Source organism: Arachis hypogaea, chromosome 10 (genome assembly GCF_003086295.3).
Source record: "Arachis hypogaea cultivar Tifrunner chromosome 10, arahy.Tifrunner.gnm2.J5K5, whole genome shotgun sequence".
NCBI classification, from domain to species: Eukaryota; Viridiplantae; Streptophyta; class Magnoliopsida; order Fabales; family Fabaceae; genus Arachis; species Arachis hypogaea.
In genome coordinates, this window is record NC_092045.1 from 48,781,325 (window position 1) to 48,807,845 (window position 26,521).

At 39.2% G+C, this 26,521-nt stretch overlaps 1 non-coding gene across 1 annotated transcript; it reads left to right on the forward strand.

The window, feature by feature from the left end:
* Nucleotides 1–2,392: 2,392 nt before the first annotated feature.
* On the forward strand, nt 2,393–2,500 carry LOC112718557 (small nucleolar RNA R71). The gene has a single exon (XR_003160892.1). It is a non-coding gene; the product is annotated as a small nucleolar RNA R71 (small nucleolar RNA).
* The last annotated feature ends 24,021 nt before the right edge of the window (nt 2,501–26,521 follow it).

The window sequence follows — 26,521 nt, forward strand, 5'->3', positions numbered from 1 at the left end:
GGAGTGAAGGAGGGTTTATATAGGAGAGGGGGAGAGGGATGTTCGGCCATTTGAGGGTGGGTTTGGGTGGGAAAGTGGTTTGAATTTGAATGGTGGGGTAGGTGGGGTTTTATGAAGGATGGATGTGAGTGGTGAAGAGAAAGATGGGATTTGATAGGTGAGGGGTTTTTGGGGAAGAGGTGTTGAGGTGATTGGTGAATGGGTGAAGAAGAAGAGAGAGAGTGGTGGGGTAGGTGGGGATCCTGTGGGGTCCACAGATCCTGAGGTGTCAAGGAAAAGTCATCCCTGCACCAAATAGCAAGAAAAAACACGTTTTGTGCCAATTCTGGCGTTAAACGCCGGGCTGGTGCCCATTTTTGGCGTTTAACGCCAGCTTCTTGCCCATTTCTGGCGTTTAACGCCAGTCTGGTGCCCCTTTCTGGCGTTAAACGCCCAGAATGGTGCCAGACTGGGCGTTAAACGCCCAATAGCTAACCTTACTGGCGTTTAAACGCCAGTAGGTGCGTCCTCCAGGGTGTGCTGTCTTTCTTCCTGTTTTTCATTCTGTTTTTGCTTTTTTCATTGATTTTGTGACTTCTCATGATCATCAACCTACAAAAAAAGAGAAAATAACAAAATAAAATAGATAAAATATAACATTGGGTTGCCTCCCAACAAGCGCTTCTTTAATGTCCGTAGCTTGACAGAGGACTCTCATGGAGCCTCACAGATATTCAGAGCCATGTTGGGACCTCCCAACACCGAACTTAGAGTTTGAATGTGGGGGTTCAACACCAAACTTAGAGTTTGGTTGTGGCCTCCCAACAACAAACTTAGAGTTTGACTGTGGGGGCTCTTTTTGGCTCTGTTTTGAGGGAAGCTTTTCATGCTTCCTCTCCATGATGACAGAGGGATATCCTTGGGCCTTAAACACCAAGGATTCTTCATTCACTTGAATGATCAACTCTCCTCTATCAACATCAATCACAGCCCTTGCTGTGGCTAGGAAGGGTCTGCCAAGGATGATGGATTCATCCATGCACTTCCCAGTCTCTAGGACTATGAAATCAGTAGGGATGTAATGGTCTTCAATCTTTACCAGAACATCCTCCACAAGTCCATGGGCTTGTTTTCTTGAATTGTCTGCCATCTCTAGTGAGATTTTTGCAGCTTGTACCTCAGAGATCCCTAACTTCTCCATTACAGAGAGGGGCATGAGGTTTACACTTGACCCTAAGTCACACAAGGCCTTCTTGAAGGCCATGGTGCCTATGGTACAAGGTATTGAAAACTTCCCAGGATCCTGTCTCTTTTGAGGCAGTTTCTGCCTAGACAAGTCATCCAGTTCTTTGGTGAGCAAAGGGGGTTCATCCTCCCAAGTCTCATTTCCAAACAACTTGTCATTCAGCTTCATGATTGCTCCAAGGTATTTAGCAACTTGCTCCTCAGTGACATACTCATCCTCTTCAGAGGAAGAATACTCATCAGAGCTCATGAATGGCAGAAGTAAGTCCATTGGAATCTCTATGGTCTCAGTTTGGGCCTCAGATTCCCATGGTTCCTCATTAGGGAACTCATTGGAGGCCAGTGGACGCCCAGTGAGGCCTTCCTCAGTGGCGTTCACTGCCTCTCTTTCCTCCCAAAATTCGGCCATGTTGATGGCCTTGCACTCTCCTTTTGGATTTTCTTCTGTATTGCTTGGAAGAGTACTAGGAGGGAGTTCAGTAATTTTCTTGCTCAGCTGACCCACTTGTCCTTCCAAGTTTCTAATGGAAGACCTAGTTTCAGTCATGAAACTCTGAGTGGTTTTGATTAGATCAGAGACCATGGTTGCTAAGTCAGAGTTATTCTGCTTAGAACTCTCTGTCTGTTGCTGAGAAGATGATGGAAAAGGCTTGCTATTGCTAAACCTGTTTCTTCCACCATTATTGTTGTTGAAACCTTGTTGAGGTCTCTGTTGATCCTTCCATGAGAAATTTGGATGATTTCTCCATGAAGGGTTATAGGTGTTTCCATAGGATTCTCCCATGTAATTCACCTCTTCCATTGAAGGGTTCTCAGGATCATAAGCTTCTTCCTCAGATGAAGCTTCCTTAGTACTGCTTGGTGCATTTTGCATTCCAGACAGACTTTGAGAAATCATATTGACTTGTTGAGTCAATATTTTATTCTGAGCCAAAATGGCATTCAGAGTGTCAATCTCAAGAACTCCTTTCTTCTGACCAGTCCCATTGTTCACAGGATTTCTTTCAGAAGTGTACATGAATTGGTTATTTGCAACCATTTCAATCAGCTCTTGAGCTTCAGTAGGCGTCTTCTTCAGATGAAGAGAGCCTCCAGCAGAGCTATCTAAAGACATCTTGGATAGTTCAGAGAGACCATCATAGAAAATACCTATGATGCTCCATTCAGAAAGCATATCAGAAGGACACTTTCTGATTAGTTATTTGTATCTTTCCCAAGCTTCATAGAGGGATTCTCCTTCCTTCTGTCTGAAGGTTTGGACTTCCACTCTAAGCTTACTCAATTTTTGAGGTGGAAAGAACTTTGCCACGAAGGCATTGACTAGCTTTTCCCAAGAGTCCAGGCTTTCTTTAGGTTGTGAGTCCAACCATGTCCTAGCTCTGTCTCTTACAGCAAAAGGGAATAGCATAAGTCTGTAGACCTCAGGGTCAATCCCATTAGTCTTGACTGTGTCACAGATTTGCAAGAACTCAGCTAGAAGCTGATAGGATCTTCCAATGGAAGTCCATGAAACTTGCAATTCCGTTGCATTAGAGAAACTAATTGAGGCTTAAGCTCAAAGTTGTTTGCTCCAATGGCAAGGATAGAGATGCTTCTCCCATAGAAGTCGGGAGTAGGTGCAGTAAAGTCACCCAGCACCTTCCTTGAAGTGTCAGAGGAGAAGAAGAGTAGAAGACAGAAGTAGAAAATTCGAACTTATCAAAGAAGATGGAGTTCGAATTTTGCATTAAGGGATAGTGTTAGTCCATAAATAGAAGGATGTGAGAAGGAGGGAAGTGATTTTCGAAAATTAAGTGAAAAATTTTGAAAACATTTTTTGAAAAACACTTAATTGATTTTCGAAAATGAAAGTGGAAAAGAAATCAAGTGATTTTTGAAAAAGATTTTGAAATTAGAAATAAAAAAGATTTGATTGAAAACTATTTTGAAAAAGATGTGGTTAAGAAGATATGATTGTTTTAAAAAAATGTGATTGAGAAGATATGATTTGAAAAACATTTTAAAAAGATTTGATTTTGAAAATTAAAAACTTGACTAACAAGAAAAGATATGATTCAAACATTAAACCTTTCTCAACAGAAAAGGCAACATACTTGAAATGTTGAATCAAATCATTAATTGATAGTAAGTATCTTTGAAAATGGAGAGAAATTGATTTTGAAAAAGATTTGATTGGAGAATTGATTTGAAAAAGATTTGATTTTGAAAAAGTTTGAAAACCTGAAAAAAAATTGCATTGAAAAACAGAATCTTCCCCATTGTGCCATCCTGGCGTTAAACGCCCAGAATGGTGCACATTCTGGCGTTTAACGCCCAAAACTATACCTTTTTGGGCGTTAAACGCCCAACCAGGTACCCTGGCTGGCGTTTAAACGCCAGTCTGTCCTTCTTCACTGGGCGTTTTGAACGCCCAGCTTTTTCTGTATAATTCCTCTGCTGTATGTTCTGAATCTTCAATTCTCTGTATCATTGACTTGAGAAGACACAAATTAAAAATATTTTTGGATTTTTAATAATAAGAAAAAATGCAACAAGAATCAAATAACAATGCATGCAAGACACCAAACTTAGCAGTTTGTATACTACTGACACTAATGAGACACATAAACACTCAAGTCAAAAGAATTCAAAGATCAAAGTAAGAAATCATCAAGAATTACTTGAAGATCCTTAAGACACATGAATGAATGTATGCAATTGACACCAAACTTAAAATGAAACACTAGACTCAAAAATATTTTTGGATTTTATGATTTTGTAAAAATTTTTTTTTTCTGCTTTTTTTTTTTCGAAAATACAGTGAAAAAAGGTATCAAAATTCTTAATGAGAATTCCAGGAATCATGCAATGTTAGTCTAAAGCTTCAGTCTAAAGGAATTAGACATGGTCAGCCAAGCTTCAGCAGAACATTGCATTCAAGAGCTAAATTGATGAAGATCAATCAGCTTTGGTGATGATAAGAGCATCACCTTGAAACACTAGAATTCATTCTTAAGAACTCTGAAGAAAAAAAAAATACCTAATCTAAGCAACAAGATGAACCGTCAGTTGTCCAAACTGAACAATCCCCGGCAATGGCGCCAAAAACTTGGTGCGCGAAATTGTGAACATCCTCTTTTCACAACTCTCATAATCCCCGGTCATGAACCCCAAAAACTTGGTAGCTCAATACCATGGCATTACACAACTTCGCACAACTAACCAGCAAGTGCACTGGGTCGTCCAAGTAATAAACCTTACGCGAGTAAGGGTCGATCCCACGGAGATTGTCAGTATGAAGCAAGCTATGGTCATCTTGTAAATCTTAGTCAGGCAGACTCAAATGGATATGGTGATGAACGAAATAGACATAAAGATAAAGATAGAGGTACTTATGTAATTCATTGGTAGGAACTTCAGATAAGCGCATGAAGATGCCTTCCCTTCCGTCTCTCTGCTTTCCTACTGTCTTCATCCAATCCTTCTTACTCCTTTCAATGGCAAGCTTGTGTAGGGTTTCACCGTTGTCAATGGCTACCTCCCATCCTCTCAGTGAAAACGTTTGCCTATGCTCTGTCACAGCATGGGGTAATCAGCTGTCGGTTCTCGGCCACGCCGGAATAGAATCCATCGATTCTTTTGCGTCTGTCACTAACGCCCCGCCTGCTAGGAGTTTGAAGCACGTCACAGTCATTCAATCATTGAATCCTACTCAGAATACCACAGACAAGGTTAGACCTTCTGGATTCTCTTGAATGCCGCCATCAGTTCTCGCCTATACCACGAAGACTCTGATCTCACGGAATGGTTGGCTCGTTTGTCAGGCGAGCACTCGGTTGTCAGGCGATCAACCATGCATCGTGCAATCAGGAATCCAAGAGATATTCACCCAATCGAAGATAGAACAGAGGTGGTTGTCAGTCACATGTTCATAGGTGAGAATGATGATGAGTGTCACGGATCATCACATTCATCAAGTTGAAGAACAAGTGATATCTTAGAACAAGAACAAGCGGAATTGAATGGAAGAACAATAGTAATTGCATTAATACTCGAGGTACAGCAGAGCTCCACACCTTAATCTATGGTGTGTAGAAGCTCCACCGTTGAAAATACATAAGAACAAGAGTGATCATTGGTTTCGGCCCCAGAGAGGGAACCAGAAGAACCAAGATGAAAATACAATAGTAAAAGGTCCTACTTATAGAAAACTAGTAGCCTAAGGTTTACAGAGATGAGTAAATGACATAAAAATCCACTTCCGGGCCCACTTGGTGTGTGCTTGGGCTGAGCAATGAAGCATTTTCGTGTAGAGACTCTTCTTGGAGTTAAACGCCAGCTTTAGTGCCAGTTTGGGCGTTTAACTCCCATTTGGGTGCCAGTTCCAGCGTTTAACGCTGGGATTTCTGAGGGTGACTTTGAACGCCGGTTTGGGCCATCAAATCTTGGGCAAAGTATAGACTATCATATATTGCTGGAAAGCCCAGGATGTCTACTTTCCAACGCCGTTGAGAGCGCCCCAATTGGGCTTCTGTAGCTCCATAAAATCCACTTCGAGTGCAGGGAGGTCAGAATCCAACAGCATCTGCAGTCCTTTTTAGTCTCTGAATCAGATTTTTGCTCAGGTCCCTCAATTTCAGCCAGAAAATACCTGAAATCACAGAAAAATACACAAACTCATAGTAAAGTCCAGAAAAGTGAATTTTAACTAAAAACTAATAAAAATATACTAAAAACTAACTAGATCATACTAAAAACATACTAAAAACAATGCCAAAAAGCGTACAAATTATCCGCTCATCAACTACAGAAGGCTCAATACAGCCACCAGAAAGGATCATTTTCCTTTACCATTCATAGACCAAATGCTAGAAAGACTAGCTGGTCATGATTATTACTGCTTTTTGGATGGCTATTCAGGTTACAACCAAATTGCAGTAGATCCTCAGGACCAAGAGAAAACAGCATTTACTTGCCCTTCTGGCGTGTTTGCCTACAGGAGGATGCCTTTTGGTCTGTGTAATGCTCCTGCAACCTTTCAGAGATGCATGTTATCCATCTTCTCTGACATGGTGGAGAAATTCCTGGAAGTCTTCATGGATGACTTCTCAGTATATGGAGACTCATTCAGCTCCTGCCTTAACCACCTAGCACTTGTCCTGAAAAGATCCCAAGAGACTAACCTGGTTTTAAACTGGGAGAAATGTCACTTTATGGTGACTGAGGGAATTGTCCTTGGGCACAAAATTTCAAGCAGGGGAATAGAGGTGGATAAGGCAAAGGTAGAGGTAATTGAAAAATTACCACCACCTGCCAATGTTAAGGCAATCAGAAGCTTTCTGGGGCATGCAGGATTCTACAGAAGGTTCATAAAGGATTTTTCGAAAATTGCAAAACCTTTGAGTAACCTGCTAGCTGCTGACACACCATTTGTGTTTGACACACAGTGTCTGCAGGCATTTGAGACCCTGAAAGCTATGCTGGTCACAGCACCAGTCATCTCTGCACCAGATTGGACATTGCCATTTGAACTAATGTGTGATGCCAGTGACCATGCCATTGATGCAGTGTTGGGACAGAGGCATAACAAGCTTCTGCACGTCATTTATTATGCCAGCCGTGTTCTAAATGACGCACAGAAGAACTACACAACCACAGAAAAAGAGTTACTTGCAGTGGTCTATGCCATTGACAAGTTTAGATCCTATCTAGTGGGATCCAAAGTGGTTGTGTACACTGACCATGCTGCTCTTAAATACTTACTCACAAAGCAGGATTCAAAACCCAGGCTTATAAGATGGGTGTTGCTTCTGCAAGAGTTTGATATAGAAATAAGAGACAGAAAAGGGACAGAGAACTAAGTAGCTGATCATCTGTCCCGAATAGAACCAGTAGCTGGGGCGTCCCTCCCTTCTACTGAGATCTTTGAGACTTTCCCAGATGAGCAACTCTTTGCCATTCAGGAAGCTCCACGGTTTGCAGATATTGCAAATTATAAAGCTGTGAGGTTCATACCCCAGGAGTACAGCAGAGTGCAAAGAAAGAAATTAATTTCAGATGCCAAGTACTACCTATGGGATGAGCCATATCTCTTTAAGAGATGCGCAGACGGAATGATCCGCAGATGTGTACCCAGAGAAGAAGCACAAAGGATCCTATGGCACTGCCATGGATCACAGTATGGAGGACATTTTGGAAGTGAGCGAACAGCCACTAAAGTCCTCCAATGTGGCTTCTACTGGCCTACTCTCTATAAAGATGCCCGAGAGTTTGTGCGTAACTGTGACAGTTGCCAAAGAGCTGGTAACTTGCCTCACGGATATGCCATGCCTCAACAAGGGATATTAGAGATAGAATTGTTTGATGTATGGGGAATTGACTTCATGGGTCCATTCCCACCATCATACTCAAACACTTACATTCTTCAATTGCTATGGACTATGTGTCTAAGTGGGTAGAAGCAATTGCTACACCCACTAATGATACCAAGACCGTGCTGAAATTCCTCCAGAAACACATCTTCAGCAGGTTTGGTGTTCCCAGAGTACTAATCAGTGACGGGGGCACTCATTTCTGCAATAGACAGCTATACTCTGCTATGGTCAGATATGGAATTAGCCACAAAGTGGCAACTCCGTATCATCCACAGACAAATGGGCAAGCTGAAGTCTCTAACAGAGAGCTAAAAAGAATCCTAGAACGGACTGTGATGGCCCAAAGAAAGGATTGGGCAAAGAGTTTGGAAGATGCTCTGTGGGCATACAGAACAGCATTCAAGACTCCTATAGGAACCTCTCCATACCAACTGGTGTTTGGGAAGGCCTGTCATCTGCCCATGGAACTGGAACATAAAGCCTACTGGGCAACCAGATTCCTAAACATGGATGCTCAGTTAGCTAGTGAGAAAAGATTGCTCCAGCTAAATGAACTAGAGGAGTTCAGACTCAATGCCTTTGAAAATGCAAAAATTTATAAGGAAAAGGCAAAGATGTGGCATGACAAGAAGTTGTCATCCAGAGTCTTTGAGCCAGGACAAAAAGTTCTGCTCTTCAACTCTAGGCTCAGATTGTTTCCAGGAAAACTAAAATCCCGGTGGAGGGGTCTGTATGTGATTACAGGAATATCACCATATGGATATGTTGAGCTTCAGGATACTGATTCTGACAAAAGGTTCATTGTTAATGGACAGAGAATCAAGCATTATCTTGAAAGCAATTTTGAGCAGGAATGCTCAAAAATGAGACTTGAGTGATTCTCAGTAAAGGTCCAGCTAAAGACAGTAAAGAAGCGCTTGCTGGGAGGCAACTCAGTCATTAGCAGGTTATATGTTTTGATTTTACAAAGGCAAGTATCAAAAATGAAGGAATTCACAGAGTTACAGAAGGATTCAGTACAAAAAGCAGAGAAAAAGAGCTTATTGGCAAAAAAACGCCAGTAAGGGGCATTTTGGGCGTTAAACACCAGAATGGGCACCATTCTGGGCGTTTAACGCCAGTAAAGGTGCCATTTTGGGCGTTAAACGCCAGAATGGGCACCATTCTGGGCGTTTAATGCCAGGTCTGCAGCATCCTGGGCGTTTAGCAAAACGCCCAGTGATAAAGGAATTCTGGCATTTAATGCCAGCCAGGGCACCTGACTGGGCGTTAAACGCCCACAATGGGCAACAAATGGGCGTTAAACGCCAGAATGGATGCCATTCTGGGCGTTTAATGCCAGAAAGGTGGGGGACCAAGATTTTGCTTTCCAATCAAATTTTTTTTCAAACTTTCCTTTTCTTACCTATACTTTTCTACATAAACACATCTCAACCTTTCATTATTCACTTTCAAATCTTCAAAAATCAAAATCATTCTTCAAATCTCTCTCAAATCAATCCCAAATCTTATTCAAAAAATCACCCTTCTCTCAAATTCTCTCCTTATCTTCTCAAATCTCCTCTCAATTTTTTTCGAAATCTCCTTCCCCCCTTATAAAAACACGTTCGGCCTCACCATTCCCCCACACCATTCGAAATTGCTCTTCTCCTCTCTCTCTCTTCTTTCCTTTCTTTTGCTTGAGGACAAGCAAACCTCTAAGTTTGGTGTGCTTTTCCGTGATCACTAAGCCAAGATTCATCAAGATCATGGCTCCTAAGGGAAAACAAACCAATTTAAGAGGGAAGAAAGAGAATAATCCAAAGAATCTTTGGAATCAAGAGAAGTTCTTAACCAAAGAACATGAAGACCATTATCACAAAATAATGGGTCTGAGGTCAGTGATCCCGGAAGTTAAATTTGATCTGAAAGAAGATGAATATCCGGGGATCCAAGAGCAAATCCGAAACAGAGGATGGGAAGTTCTAACCAATCCTGAGATAAAGGTTGGAAGGAATATGGTTCAGGAATTCTACTCAAATCTGTGGCTAACAGATAAGCAGAGAATGACTGGAACTGCTTACCATACCTACAGAACCATGGTCAGAGGGAAAGTTATGTACTTCCATCTGGACAAAATAAGAGAAATCTTCAAATTGCCTCAACTGCAGGATGATCCTGAATCCTTTAATAGGAGAATGGTGAGAGCAGATAAAGGGTTGGATCAAGTTCTAGAGGACATTTGCCTCCCTGGAACTAAGTGGATAACCAATTCAAAGGGTGTCCCAAACCAACTCAAGAGGGGAGACCTCAAATCAATTGCAAGAGGTTGGCTAGACTTTATTGGGCGTTCCATACTGCCCACTAGCAACCGTTCTGAGGTCACTATCAAGAGAGCAGTAATGATTCATTGCATTATGCTTGGAAAAGAAGTGGAGGTTCATCATGTGATTGCTTGTGAGATCTACACAATTGCAAATAAGAATTCCACTGAAGCCAAACTGGCTTACCCAAGCTTGATCTCCTTGCTCTGTAAAGAGGCTGGGGTAAAGATGGGAGTAGATGAATTCATACCCATTGAACATCCAATCACCAAGAAGTCAATGGAAGGATAAATTCAAGGCAACTCTATCAAAAGGAGGGCACATGAGTTCCTCCCTGAATTCCCTGAAATTGGCTACTGGGCCAGCCTAGAAGCATCTATCACCAAGTTGCAAGAGACTATGGAGCAACTTAAGGAAGAACAGCAGAATCAGAACTGCATGCTCTGCAAATTGCTGAAGGAACAAGAGAAGCAGGGGCGTGAACTCCAAGAGCTGAAACGCCAGAAATTCTCCCCTCAATTTGAGGGAGCATCCACTTCTCAAAATCAAGGTTGTTGAGTCCTGACTCTGTGAAAACCTCTATCATTAGGAGCCTGTTTGAATTTTTTTGTTTTCTATTTTTAGTCTCATCTTATATCTATTTTTGAGTCTTGTTCTTAATTCATAATTAATAAAATTTAAAATTCATGTCTTAAAGCTATGAGTGTCCTATGAATCCATCACCTCTCTTAAATGAAAAATGCTTTAATCACAAAAGAACAAGAAGTACAGGATTTCGAATTTATCCTTGAAACTAGTTGAATTAGCTTGACGTGGTGACAATAATTTTTGTTTTCCGAATGAATGCTTAAACAGTGCATATGTCTTTTGAATTTGTTGTTTTAAGAATGTTAAAATTGTTGGCTCTTGAAAGAATGAGGAAAAAGAGAACTGTTATTGAGGATCTGAAAAATCATCAGATTGATTCTTGAAGCAAGAAAAAGCAGTGAATACAAAACAAAAATTTCGAAAAAAAAGAAAGAAAGAAAAAGAAAGAAAAAGAAAGAAATAAAGTTGTGATCCAAGGCAAAAAGAGTGTGCTTAAGAACCCTGGACACCTCTAATTGGGGACTCTAGCAAAGCTGAGTTACAATCTGAAAAGGTTCACCCAATTATGTGTCTGTGGCATGTATGTATCCGGTGGTAATACTGGAAAACAGAGTGCTTTGGGCCACAGCCAAGACTCATACACTAGCTATGTTCAAGAATCATTATACTTAACTAGGAGAATCAATAACACTATCTGAGTTCTGAGTTCCTATAGATACCAATCATTCTGAACTTCAAAGGATAAAGTGAGATGCCAAAACTGTTCGGAAGCAAAAAGCTACTAGTCCCGCTCATCTAATTGGAGCTAAGTTTCCTTGATATTTTGGAGTCTATAGTATATTCTCTTCTTTTTATCCTATTTTGATTTTCAGTTGCTTGGGGACAAGCAACAATTTAAGTTTGGTGTTGTGATGAGCGGATAATTTATACGCTTTTTGGCATTGTTTTTAGTATGTTTTTAGTATGATTTAGTTAGTTTTTAGTGTATTTTTATTAGTTTTTAGTTAAAATTCACTTTCTGGACTTTACTATGAGTTTCTGTGTTTTTCTGTGATTTCAGGTATTTTCTGGCTGAAATTGAGGGTCCTGAGCAAAAATCTGATTCAGAGACTGAAAAGGACTGCAGATGCTGTTGGATTCTGACCTCCCTGCACTCGAAGTGGATTTTCTGGAGCTACAGAAGCCCAATTGGCGCGCTCTTAACGGCATTGGAAAGTAGACATCCTGGGCTTTCCAGCAATGTATAATAGTCCATACTTTTCCCGAGATTTGATGGCCCAAACCAGCATTGCAAATCAGCTTCAAAATTTCCAGCGTTTAACGCTGGAACTGGCATAAAATTGGAGTTAAACGCCCAAACTGGCATGAAAGCTGGCATTTAACTCCAGAAAAGGTCTCTACACATGAAAGCTTCAATGCTCAGCCCAAGCACACACTAAGTGGACCCAGAAGTGGATTTTTACGTCATTTACTCATTTCTGTATACCCTAGGTTACTAGTTTACTATTAATAGGATCTTTTGACATTGTATCTGGACCTCATGACACTTTTACACGTTTCTTTGTGTACTTCCTACGGCATGAGTCTCTAAACCCCATGGTTGGGGGTGAGGAGCTCTGCTGTGTCTTGATGGATTAATGCAATTACTACTGTTTTTCATTCAATCATGCTTGCTTCCATTCTAAGATAATACTTGTTCTTAAACCGGATGAATGTGATGATCCGTGACACTCATCATCATTCTCAACTATGAACGTGCGCCTGACAACCACCTCCGTTCTACCTTAGATTAAGTAGATATCTCTTGGATTCTTTAACCGGAATCTTCGTGGTATAAGCTAGAACTGATGGCGGCATTCAAGAGAATCCGGAAGGTCTAAACCTTGTCTGTGGTATTCTGAGTAGGATTCAATGATTGAATGACTGTGACGAGCTTCAAACTCCTGAAGGCGGGGCGTTAGTGACAGACGCAAAAGAATCACTGGATTCTATTCCGGCCTGATTGAGAACCGACAGATGGATAGCCGTGCCGTGACAGGGTGCATTGAACATTTCCACTGAGAGGATGGGAGGTAGCCACTGACAACGGTGAAACCCTTGCATACAGCTTGCCATGGAAGGAGCCTTGCGTGCTTGAAGAAGAAGACAGTAGGAAAGCAGAGATTCAGAAGATGGAGCATCTCCAAAACCTCAACCTATTCTCCATTACTGCAAACAAGTACTTACTTCATGTTCTTTTGCTTTTCACAATCAATCTTGATAATTTCTGATATCCTGACTAAGATTTACAAGATAACCATAGCTTGCTTCAAGCCGACAATCTCCGTGGGATCGACCGTTACTCACGTAAGGTATTACTTGGACGACCCAGTGCACTTGCTGGTTAGTTGTGCGGGATTGCAAAGTGTGATTGCAATTTCGTGCACCAGTCATCAGGAATGATTTTACCATCTCTCACAATATTATCCAAACTAAAGAGAGTAAGGTCGAGCTTGGGTGCAAGAATTCGAACCTGCTCCTTCAGATTCTTATAAGCAGCATTTACACTACCTACAAGGTGACCTTAAAGCCTAGCATAATCGGCTCGAACAGACTCTAAGTCATCCCCGAGACGCATCATCTCTCTATAGGTTGTGACATAGATATCCTTGTACTTCAATGCCGTATCCTCAGCCAATCTCACAGACGCTGCCAAGGCAAGAGAGCTAGCCTTTTCGCCCTCCAATTCCTTCTCTAGCTTGGTCATCTTCTTCTCAAGTTCCTCCTTCAGACTCTTTATCCGATCAAAATCCGATTTAGCCTCCTCCATAAAATCTCTCGTAGCATGAATGGGAAGATCTTGGGCCATCCGATATAAAGCCGCACCCATATGTGCCATCTTAACACTGCTCCGAGTAGTGAAGTCCAAATGGCGAAGAAGAGAAACATCGTCAGTAGGCATGGTACCATAAGGACCGATCTGCTGGTCCACACACTCGACGGCATCAAAATCAGGAGCATCAAGGTTAAAAGGCTCTGCAGATTTAAGTTTTTTCGGAGGAGGGGCGCCAGTGGAAGAAGAGGTAGTAGCAGAAGTTTCCAAAGGATCGGCCAAACGAACCCGAGGAGTAGGGAACATCCTCCTCGGTACAGGAGAGCTCGGGACAGATGGCTTCGACAAAACCTGGGAGGACCCTTCTCCAACCACCTTGGCCGGGATGTTTTGAGCCGCGGTAGCCTTCCTCGCCTTCTTAAAAGCCTTCAGCGAGTGATTGTTCTTCGACATCTCTGAAAAATGAAAAAATATAGCAGCTTACAAACAAATAGAAGACACAGTTTATAATACGCAGCACAGTATGGATCAAGGATGGATCCCCAAAAATCTTTTGGTCTCAAGATGGGGAGATTCCCCCCAAATATCCTCCAAAGCAGCAACATAAGCCTGCTCAACCTCGTCTAACATCTCCCAGGTATACCTAGATACCACTACATTCCTCTGCCATTCTAAAGGAAAATGAGGCTTGCCATTCTCATCCAAAAAGAAAGGATGAGCTCCTTCAACAACTCAGATCTTGAAAAAGTAATTCTTAAAATCTCGGAAAGATTCATCGTACATGGAAAAAACCTTATGTCCCTGGGCCGACCTAAAAAAAATCCAAGAAGCTTTCTTTTTGGTAGTTCCAAGCTTAGTCAACACAAACAGATACAGGAAAAGAGTTAAAGAGGGCGTCACACCAAATTCATGACAAAACAGCTGAAAAATCTTAATAAAACCCCAAGAATTTGGATGAAGCTGAGATGGGGCTACATTACAATACCACAACAGGTCGGTCTCAAAGGGAGTAAAGGGAAGGGTAATGTTCATCTGGCTAAAAAAGAAATCATATGCATAAAAGAAAGGACGCTCCCCCTGGGTCGAAACAGGAAAGCAAACCCTGTCGTCAGAATCAGGTACCACCAACTCATAGTTGTGTTCTTGATTCTCACTACTACATATTTGATGGTGTTTCCTAAGCTCCGGACAGAACTCCGAATTAGCTAGAGATACACATAGCAACACAAGGAAGTCCAACCAGTCGGACATCCTCTCAGGAACCTTAGAAGAAACCTCGACAATATTTTTGCGAGATGACATGGCCAACTAATCCTACAAACAAAGAAAAGGAAACAGATTACTAACCCAAAAACAAATTCGGGCAATATGGAAGCAACTCGAACAACACGACCTCGAGCACACAAACAGTAAAAGAAAGGCCCCAAGACGCATGCCAAGGTCCAGAGGCATCCTTTGGAGGCAAAGACGGAGTAAAAGGAATCAAAGAAAAAGGAAAAAAGCAGCGTCTCGAGAAGAAAAAGGAAAAAATCAAAGAAAAAACATCATCTTCATCAAATAAAAGCAATCAATAGGACAAAAGCCATCAAAAGGAGCAACCTTTCCAAAAAACAACAATTCAGAAAGTAGCAGTAGCATACGAAGCCCTAAAAGAGCCAAACCAGGAAAATCCACCCAGAAGCATATATAAGGACAAAAGGAAACCAGAAAACATGCATTACTGTGATAAACCGAGCGTGATAATATACAAAGATTCAAGCTTTCCAACATGCACTCAGTCAAAATCAATTCTTCACCAAAAGAATCAAATACAGAGCAGCAAAAATAGACGACGAAAGAAAAAGCAAAACCAACCTGAAAAAGGAGAAAAGTGCAGAAGGAGGTTGAAGACGAAGAAACCAGAAATTGCCATCTAAAGCAAAGAAAGCACTTACGATCACCAAACAACGTTGCAAGGAGAAACATAAAAACTTAAGTTTTCAGATGAAAACAGAAGGAGAGAAGAAAAAGGGAAGTTATAGCAAAAAGCAAGAGAAGAGAAAAATGTTTCTTGAGAGTAAAATTCAAAATAAAATCCAAGAGAAACGGAGCATCAAAAACCAATTAATGAGGGCATTAAAAACCCTCGTGCATTCCCAAGGCCAGGACACTAATGCAAAAGCGCGCGCTGTCAGAGGAAACAGAACAGAAACATTCCGCATTCAAAAAAGGAACTCTACAAAGATAAAATTGACGAAATTCTCAAGTTCGGTTTCACCCGAAAAGGATCGAAGTCCTAAAACTAAAGACTCGACCTCAAAAGGAAGACTGAGCTCGAGCAGGGGCACTGTTCATACCCTGGGTCGAGCTGTCCGACCCGGGATATTCTACCGACAAAGCGACCGACCTCTTTTCAAAGAGCTCGGCCAAACTACCAGGAAAGCCCAATAAAGGGCCCAAACAGAGGAACACGACCCGAATCCGAGGGCAGCCCAAGCCTATAGAGATAAAGGCAGTTCCCTTAAAGATAAGATGGCCTCACTCGAAGATAAAGAGAAGATAAGATAACTAACTTATCTTATCTAAGGAAGGTCTACCTACAACATTGTAAATACACTGGAGCACCCAGGTATAACTCATACTCTGATTCTACTAAAAACCTACTTAATACCCTTGCTAACATAAGCATCGGAGTCCCTTGCAGTACCACCACCCTCCGGTGACGAAGGATCAGCACCGTCACCAAGTCCAACAAGTCGAACATGACATCTCCGACCAGTATAGAAGATCTCGTCTGAGATCGACCTACAGTTTCAGGTAACCCTCGGAACAGTAAAAATATGAGCCACAATTTATTTTCACGGCTTGTAAATTTTATACTTCTCAAGAATTTATTTTAACCTATGTCATCAAACTGTAATCATGAACTCACTATTATTTTATGTATTGATCTTTAAATATATATATAGCATTATATCATATAATAATGAAGATTGCTAACTGGACACATTAAGCAGAATGCAGTTTTCTTGATCAACAAAGTTAAACAAGTAAATTAGCCTGGTTAATCTTATGTATTTTGTTATGGAATATGCCTAGAAAAATTATTATCCGAAAAATATTTTTACATAACAAGCAGTAGACAAAATTATTGTCCAAAAACTATTCTTAAATAATAATTACATTTTAGAAAATTATTATTATAACAATACAAAGTTTAATTATATACCAGAAAGGTGGTCAATCTTTTCATTATTTTATAATTTAAGCTACCACATAAATAAAAAATAAAATCATTCATAAAAGTACGAACTAATCTAAATCATCAAGCATTTCCAAATCCAAGCATTCTTATTTCATAACCATAAAACATGTACTAAAAATGAGGGAGGAAGGCACCAAGTTATTTTTAGTGTAATGCTTTTTTGGTCCCAAGTACATTTCCTAGCCTAAAACTCGATGATCTAATTAAAGCATAGATACGATTAGGGATTGATCTTGTTTTTGGGCATATAGATTACTAAATTAGATTGATAGAGAATCATTTTTACCTTGTCAGTAATTGTTTGATTCATGCTCAAGCAAAAAAGTTCTTGACATGTTGCGGACGAAGCTCCTATCTTTACAATGTTCTCACTGATAACAAGTGAATATAGATTCCATGAAAAAATAATAATGAATGAATATTGAGCATATTAAAGAACATGAAAAAATGTATACCTTGGTAATAAATGTGGATAAAAAACATATGTAAACATCTCTATCTGTCCCTTACTCAAGTTAATCTCGTTACCCATTTTGAAATAAGTTGTTATTACCTATTTGATTTCAAATAATTTCTATTAAAGCATTCTGTACGCATCACTCAAATTGAAATTTGTAATATTTACCACAATACTTAGAAAAAAAAAGAAAATAAAAGAAAAAAATATTTGACCATTGGTTTCCTCTGCACAAGCATATTTTGTTGTCTAAAAATAGACAGTGATTTTGATTCTGTGCGAGCATGTGCAGCAACTGGCATGCTTGATGCTCGTACTGCTTCTCCACGTCATACTTGTGAATCTACTTCACACGTTGGCATCTGACATGGTCGTTGCACACCTTTTAATGCCTACATAGAAAATTTGGGCATTATAAACATATTCCTTTTATAGGAATAAATATATACATATGGATGTGCAATGATCTTACCTCGATCGTATTTTAGAACTTGGATCTCCTTTCACTAGGTCTGGAAAACCATGTCTTTGATATTGGTTTCGATTTGCCTTTGCCATTTGGCTACGGTGATATTTTTTGGCGTTTGATTGAGGGATTGCTCCGTTGGACAACAACTTTGCATGGATCTTGGCGGGTTATGATTTTTTGATCTAGTTCCATAACATCATCGTCATCATCTCTAACACATCAAGACATATATTTGGGTCCATATCCATATTAATCATTGACTTAAGGTCACATTTTTGTTATTTTCAATAATTTTTCATATCTTATGAGGGGTGGTGATAGGATTGATTTTGCTGTTATTCAAAAGTCTTGCAGTCTCTTTGACGTGGGATAAATGCCTGTTAAAAATGTCCAAAGGATTTTTCAACTCAATGTCGCAAGTATAGCCTAAACCAACAAATGATCCCAAATCAAAGTTAAGAAGAATGTCACAACAATCAAATCAATTACCGAGAATAGCATCCCGAATTATTTTTTCTATGAATTGCAATAGAATGCACATCGTTGATTAGGAATTTTGGGGGATTTCTGAGTTGAGTGCAGAAAAAGTAAAGTGACTAGAATTTAAAGGCATGAACAACTAACAACTAAATTAAAACAACTAGAACTATCAATCAAACAATTAATTGACTAATAAGAATACAATAAAAGATAGCAACAATAATAACATATAACTAAATGTAAGGAATCAAGATAAGAGAAGTAAGAGAGCAAAGTCAATGACGAACTAATTTTTGCTAGTAAAGAATTTCACAAATATATTCTCGTTGAAAGTATAGCTTCTAAACCAACAAAAATCCTTTCGTACAAAAACATGGTTGTCACAAGTAACAAACCCCTAAAACATGGTCGTCTTTCAAGGAATTGCAGGGAGGTGTTCTTATTATTGGTTATGAGTTATGTAAATTGGAATTTTGGATTGAGAAATAAGAAGAGAAAATTCCAAAGAAAATAAATTAATAACAATAAAAAAAACATTGACTAGGAGAAGATTAATCGAAAGTTCTATCCTTGTTGGACGTTCCCAAGATCAGTTGATAATTGATTGTTATTCCTACTTAGTTATCCCTTACCGAATAAAGGAAAGTTAAGTAGTGAGTCAACTTCTATTCACAAGTCCTAATCCTCTTCCTTGGGAAGGATTAGCGTTAGTAACTAGAGTGCTAGCCAACAACTTGCAATTACCAATTAATTCTTGAGTATTCCAACTCAAGGGTCTCCTCTTAATCCACTCCCAAGTCAAGTTGGGAGCTAGAATATCAACATTAAAACCACATTCCTTGTTATAAAAAAGGAATAGAAAAGAGACATGATAATTGTAATAGAAGCAATTAAATAAATAATAAAATTAAATTCATAAAAGCAAGCCAATTATAACTCTGAACAAGGATTAAGAATATGGAAGAATAAGTGACAAGTAAGGAAACAAACAAGAATGATGAAGTCTTCAATGGAAGTAGTGACTCTGTAAATATCCAATCCAAAAGCATACAACTAGGAATCCTAAATCCTAGAGAGAGGAGAGAGCCTCTCTCTCTAAAATTACATCTAAATTATGAAAAGTGAATAATGAGAAGTGAACCCCCTGATTCTTTCACTATGCAGCCTCTAATCTATGTTTTCTGGGCTTGAAACTAGGCCGGAAATAGCCCAGAAATCGCTGCCACGCTGATTTTCTACAGAACGACACGTGCACGTGAAATGACGTGTGCGCGTCACCTAGCTGTACGGTCACTATGGCAAATTATATATCATTTCGAAGCTCCAGATGTTAGCTTTCAAACGCAACTAGAATTGCTTCATTTTAGATTCCTGTAGCTCTAGTTATGACCGTTTGAATACAAAGAGGTCAGGCTGACAGCTTTAACAATTCCTTCAATTTCTTGTATTCCTTCCACTTTTGCATGCTTTCTCTCCATCACCTAAGCCATTCCTGTCCTGTAATCCCTGAAATCACTTAACGCACATATCACAGCATCGAATGGTAGTAAGAGAGGATTAATATTAGCAAATATAAGGCCAAAGAAGCATGTTTTCAATCATAGCACAAAATCAGGAAGGAAAACGTAAAACATGCGAATTGTATGAATAAGTGTGAGAATAATGGATAAAATCCACTAGATTAAGCACAGGTTAAACCCTAAAAGTGGGGTTTATCAACCTCCCCACACTTAAACATTAGCATGTCCTCATGTAAGCTTAAGAGAACTAAAAGAGTGAAGGCAAGATGGTAGAATGTATGAAATGCAACCTATCTGTATGAATGCAGCTAAATGCAAAATGTTTCTACCAACTTGGTGAAAAGTAAATAAACCTTTCAAGAACAAAGATGAACTAGATTTCACTAATTCAAATCATAAAAATGAAGTACAAATAAACTTGCAGAAGAGAACAGATCATGAAATCCGGGAACAAAGAATCGAGCATCGAACCCTCACTGGAAGTGTATACACTCTAATCGCTCAAATGTTTAAGGTTCGATTCTCTCAATTCTCTACTAACCTTGCTTTCTAAGACTTTCTCTTCATCTACCAATCAACAGAAATTTAATGCACCAATACGCAAATCAAGAGGTCTTTTGAGGGTTGTAATGGGGTCAAGGTCAAGTTAGGATTGTATTTGGTCAAGTGGACTAAAATCTGAATCCTTAATTAACCTACATTTCTCACCTAACTTAGGACAATCCATATAATCATAATATAAAATCAATAACTACCGATTAACTGTGTTTACTACATATTCATGCATTCCAATTTTTTAGTACAATACATATGCATTGCTATCACCATTTACTTTGGGGCATTTTGTCCCCTTTCATTATTTGCTCTTTTTCTTTTTCTTTTCTTTTTCTTTTATTTTTTCTTTTCTTTTGTTTTTTTTTTCGCAATGCATATGATTAAGGTATTGAATACATAAACATGTCCTCAACATTTTTCAAAAAAAGTCTGACATACTCAATTCCCAAACCAAACGTTTCCAAACCCACTTTCCCCAAACTTAATTCATGAGCACTCTCACTAGTCTAAGCTAACCAATGATTCAAATTAGGGACATTATTATTTTTCTCTTATAGTTGATGATGTGCTAAAAGAAAGAACAAATGGAGTAAAATAGGCTCAAATTGGTTTGTAAAGGATAATGAAAAGGGTAATTCCATATGGGTATGTAAGCTATAGTGAAACAAGGCCTCAATCATATAAGTATATGCATACATTAAACCATGGAAATATAGAATCAAGCAAGATATAGATCACAATTTTAGAGAGAACAACACACACCAAAATAAAATATTGGTTGATAAGATGCAACCAATCAAATAGGCTCAACATCTCACTGGTTTTGTATGTTCGAGCTCTAAACCATGTTCCAAAATAAAATTTCTTCAAACAAGTTTAACAAAAATTTTAATTCAAATTAGTGAAATGCTTTAAAAGAAGTTTCTTGAAAAAGAAATTATTATTTCAACCAAGCAACGGTAGAATATGCACAAAGTCTAACTATAATGCAATAAAAGATGCAAATGCAACAATGAACTAAAAAATTAAACATTGGTGTTGAGAAAGGAAATAACTAACCCACGGAAGTCGGTATTGACCTCCCACACTTAAAGATTGTATCGTCCTCGGTGCATGCAAAGATGTGCAAGTGGATGGGTAGCTCCAACTGATGCTTTTTCTCCAAAGATTGTGCGGTAGACTTGTTTACTATTCCAGTTAGAAACTTTTTCTTTTCCCTCTTGGTGGTCATCCTGAAAGAAGAGAAAACGGAAGAGAAGGAACCCACAAGCAAATATATGAAAAGAAATGAAACATATGTGGGCTAGTGCCAAATAACAAGGTTCTCAACTACATGGTCACGACAACATGTAAGTGAGAAAATAATAGAAGCACAGGGCATGTCAACAAAAGAGCAAACAAGTTAAGAAGAACCTAAAACACTACGAGAAAGTATGCAACAGTTGAGTAAGAAAATTTTTAACACCAATGAAAAAGTAGCACATTTGGAAGAGAAAATAAAAACATGCACAAAATTACAATGCAATGAATGAAAGTATACAAAAGCAATGAGGAAAAGAAGTGAAAGAGAATAAGGATGAGAAGAAGGTAAGAGAAGAAGAAGAAAGAAAAAAAAAGAGAGAGGAAAGTGTAAGAAAAGAGAGAAGAAAGAAGAAGAATGGGAAACGAGAAGCGACGCGTAAGCGTCAGGCACGCGCACACGTGGATGGCCATGAGGCAAAAATGATGCGAACGCGTCAGGGGCGCGTACGCATGATGGATGTTGTGCTTCTAGCACATTTCCAGCACCAAACCATCACAACTTGCTGCCTAAATACCCATTTACGCCGATTTCCAGGGTTATGCGTACACGTGGGCTGGTGAAATCGCAGACGACGTGCACGCGTGAGGGACGGGTACGCGTGGTTTTGCTTGTGCGCGAGGCATGCATCCAGCACTACTCTTGCCCAACTTTCTGTTTAATTTATTTATTTTACACAATCACATATGACGTGTACGCGTCGTAGACGCTCGCGCGTCGACTGCGTTTTTTTTTTAGCATGTAGAATGCAAAATGCAGATGATTATGCGAAATTTATGACTGACCACTAATAATAAAAAAATAAAATAATATAAAATAAAACTAAGAATAAAAATGAAAGATCATAGCATGGTGGGTTGTCTCCCACCTAGCACTTTTAGTTAAAGTCCTTAAGTTGGACATTTGGTGAGCTCCTTGTCATGGTGGATTGTGCTTAAACTCGTCCTGAAACTTTCATCAATGCTTGGACTTCCAATAAGCTCTATCAATACCAGGTAAATTCTTCAAGCTTTGATGGAGTTCTTCACAAGCTTTGAGCTCCCACAATTGATCCTCATATATTCCGAGATCCCAAATCTTGTTTCTACACCCGTCTTCAAGTAGATCATGATGATTCCATCTGGGTGGCTCAGCTTTGGAATTCTCATTTAGGTACCCAAACATCCTCCTATACCCAATTAATTGAGAAACCAACCCTTGCAATCAGGCCTTGAGCTTCTAACCATAATGAACCGATGATTATGTTGCCAACCACTAACGATTTCTCTTTTGCTCTTAAAGCCACAAAGAGCTCTAAACTGACCATCTGTCTCAAGTAAACCATATTCAAGTGGAATGAGAAAGCTAGGGGATATGAATTTTACCAACTTGAATGTTGTATTGGATGGTAATGGCTTTGGGGGAGAGGTTTCTAATGATCTTGCAAGCTCCACTCCCTTGTGTTCTTTCTTGACAACTTCCACCTCCTTGCAAGCTTCTTCAATGTCAACCTCTTCCTCTTGGTAGCTTTCTTCCAATTTGATCTCTTCTTTATTGCTCACCAAGGGCATAGGAGGATGTACTTCTTCTTCTTTAATCTCCATGTCAAGTCCAATGGGAGAAGATTCAATTGTAGATAAGGATTCATCAATGATTGAATCCATCTCATGATCAACCTCCTCCAAGTCTTCAACCATGATATGCCTTGAAGGTTGTACACCCTCTTGAACATCAAATTCAAACGTCTTGGAAGGAGGTTCTATGACTTAACTGTCCCATGGAGGTTCCGCATCTCCTTAGTCTTCAACCACTTCCTCTTCTTCAGCTATTACGGTTTCCTCCACTTGTTCCAATACAAAGGATGTTCCTCATTGTCCATTAGAGTTTCTAGTGTCTCCTTCATGCTACGCTCTTTTATTGATTCTCCACATGTAGCCATGGGAACACTTTGAGTGTCAAAATGCCGATAGGCTAAAGCACCTATTGCTCACTCCAACTGATGAACGACTGCTTGAAATTAATCCAGTGTCTCCTTGAGACGATCCCTTGGCTCTTGTTCCTCTTGGATAACGTAATTGGGATCATAAGGCTCTTGGATTGATGGATATGGACATGGTGTATATAGAGATATTGGTTCTTGGGAGTAATTGGGTTGAAATTGGGGTGGTTCTAGATATGGTTTATATGGCTCATAAGGTGGCTAGTATGGTGGATGATGATAAGGGTCATATGAAGGTGAATGGTGAAAACGGGGCTTGTGAGTAGGGTGGTTCAGAGCTATGTTAAGGAGAGGATTCATAGACATGTTGTGGTGGGTATTGAGTGTCAAGAAAAGGTCCACCATAACCATTATCTTGGTATGCATCATGGAATGGTTGTTGCTTGTAGTACATTGGAGGGGGTTGTTTCCAAGAGGGTTGATCAAATCCTTGTGCCTCCTCCCATCTTTGATTGTACCAACCATGGTGCATGTTGGTATTATAATCTCCTCTTCCTGTAACATAGCTATAACCACGCTCGTAGCCAGAGGGGTGAGAAGTCATAGTAGAAAAGGGAAAACAAAAACTAATAAAAAGAAGTAACTAGGTCCTAAAACTAACAAAAACTATCAAACAAGCAAAAAGAAAATATTTACAATAACCAATAATAAGGCACACGTTTGCAATTCTCCGGCAACGGTGCCATTTTGACGAACGGATTCTTGCGTGGTCTAGAATTTTACAAATAAGTTCTCGTTGAAAGTATAGCTTCTAAACCAACAAGGAATCCTTTCGTGCAAAAGATTGTTTGTTACAAGTAACAAACCCCTAATAAAATTGATAACCGAAGTATTTAAACCTCGGGTCGTCTCTCAAGAAATTGCAGGGAGGTGTTCTTATTATTGGTTATGAGTTGTGTAAATTGGGGTTGTGGGGATGAGAAATGAGAAGAGTAAATTGTAGAGAGAATAGAAAAATAACAATAAAAACTCTTGGCAAGGTATGAGAATCGGAAGTCCTATCCTAGTTATCCTTATCAATTGTGATGAGAATTCTCTGTTGCTCCCACTTGGTCAACCTCTAACTATGAAGGTAAGTCAAGTGGATAAATCAATATGAATCCCTATTTCCTAGTCAACTCCCAAGGAAAGACTAGAGTTAGTGGAATTCAAGTTAATTAGCAACTTTCAATTAGCAATCAATCAAAGGAGTTTGATAACTCAAGTGTCACCAATTACTCAACCAAGGCCAAAAGGGTGAAAATCTAAATTAAAATACTCCCAAGCATTTTATCAAACACTTGGAGGGCATAACACCAAATAGTAGAGAAGCAATAGGAGATAATAACATCCAAATAACTAATCTCAAATATCAGCAACAAAGATCAAAAGAGAGCAATCTTGAATATGAAATACCTCAAATTATATTAAATAGAGAATCCAATCACAAAAGGGATGTATAGATCAAAGTATTAAAGTTAATAAGAGTATGAGAGAATTAAGTCAAGGAACATTAAACCTAGGATTGAGAAGAGATAACCCTAAATCCTAAAGAAATCCTAAGTCCTAAAACCTAAGAGAGAGGAGAGAACCTCTCTCTCTAAAACTATATCAAAAACCTAAAGTTCTGTGAATGTGTTGAATCAATGTTGAATGAATTGATTCCCACTCTGTAGCCTCTAATCTATGTTTTCTGGGCTTGGAACTGGGCCCAAAAGAACCCAAAAATCACTAGAAGCGATTTCTGCAACTTCTGCACATGGCGCACATCACACGTACGCGTGAGTTACACGTGCGCGTCGTTTGGCAAAATTCCTTATCACGCGTATGCGTCGCTCCTCTTTTGCGCTGGTCAAGCATACACGTCAGCTATGCGTACGCGTCACGTCCCGCTGGTCAGCTTCATTATTCCTTTGTGTTCCTTCTATTTTTGCAAGCTTCCTTTCCATTCTCCAAGCCATTCTTGCCCTATAAATCCTGAAACATTTCAACACACAGATCACGGCATTGAATGGTATATAGAGGAGTTAAAATTTGACAATCTAAAAGCTCTGGAAGCGAGTTTTCAATCATAGCATGAAATCAGGAAGACAACGTAGAACATGTGAATTTCATGAATAAGTGTAGGAATAATCTGATAAATTCCACTCAATTTAGCACAAAATAAATCATAAAATAGTGGTTTATCAATCAACAAGAGAGATAACAATCAATCAATATATGAAACCTTGGCTAGGTGTGGGAATTAGAATTCTTATCCTCATTATCTTCCTCAAGTATGATGGTAAGTGCCTATAACTCTCGCTTAGTTATCCTCTAACAATTAAAGGAAAGTCAAGTAAGTACAATTAACTCTAGTCCACAACTCGTTGTCAATTCCTAGTGAAAAACTAGATTTAGTAGAGTTCAAGCTAACTAGCAACCTCCAATTACCAATCAACACTTGTTTTTTACAATTCAAGAATCTCTAATTACTCAATCCCAAAGCCAAGAATGAAAATCTATTCCATAATCAATAGTGACGTTTTCTCAAACACTTGGTGAGTAATAACAAAAGATATCACAAAATAGAGAAAACAATCCAAATTAAAGCTACCCACTATCAATAATCAACAATAACAAATCAAATAACACAAATGAAACATTAATAACCTCAATGCATTACTAGAATTTAAATCCAACAAGATCTAAAGTCATAACCCAAAATAACTTAAATTACAAGAGAGCTAATTAAAATTAGAGTAGAGGAACTACAATTATAGTAATAAAAACTGAAATTAACAAAGGTCTAATCTATGGATTGCAGTAAAAATGGAAAAAGAACACTAAAACCTAGAGAGAAGGAAGAAGTTCCCTCTCTAAAACTCAAAACTATGTAAAATCTAACTAATAGAATGTTGTGTCCAAGCTTCCTTCACCCCTCAAATTCTAATCTTTGAATTGAGCTTAAAAGTGGGCCAAAATGAGCTCAGAAATCGCTCCCAACGTGTTTCTATTAATGAGGCACGTGCAAGCATCCCCACGTATGCGAGAATATGGTCCGTGTATGTGGACGAGGAGAAAACAAAAGATGCATACGCAGTATCGACGATGCATACGCATGTCTGTAAGAATCCCAAATCTTCATTTCTTCATGATTTGCTACTCTTGCTTGCTCCTTTTTCCACTTCCTCCAATCTAACCTTGATTCCTAAGACATGAATTCACTTATCAAACATATCAAGGCATCAAATGGAATCCTAAAAAGCATGTCTTTACA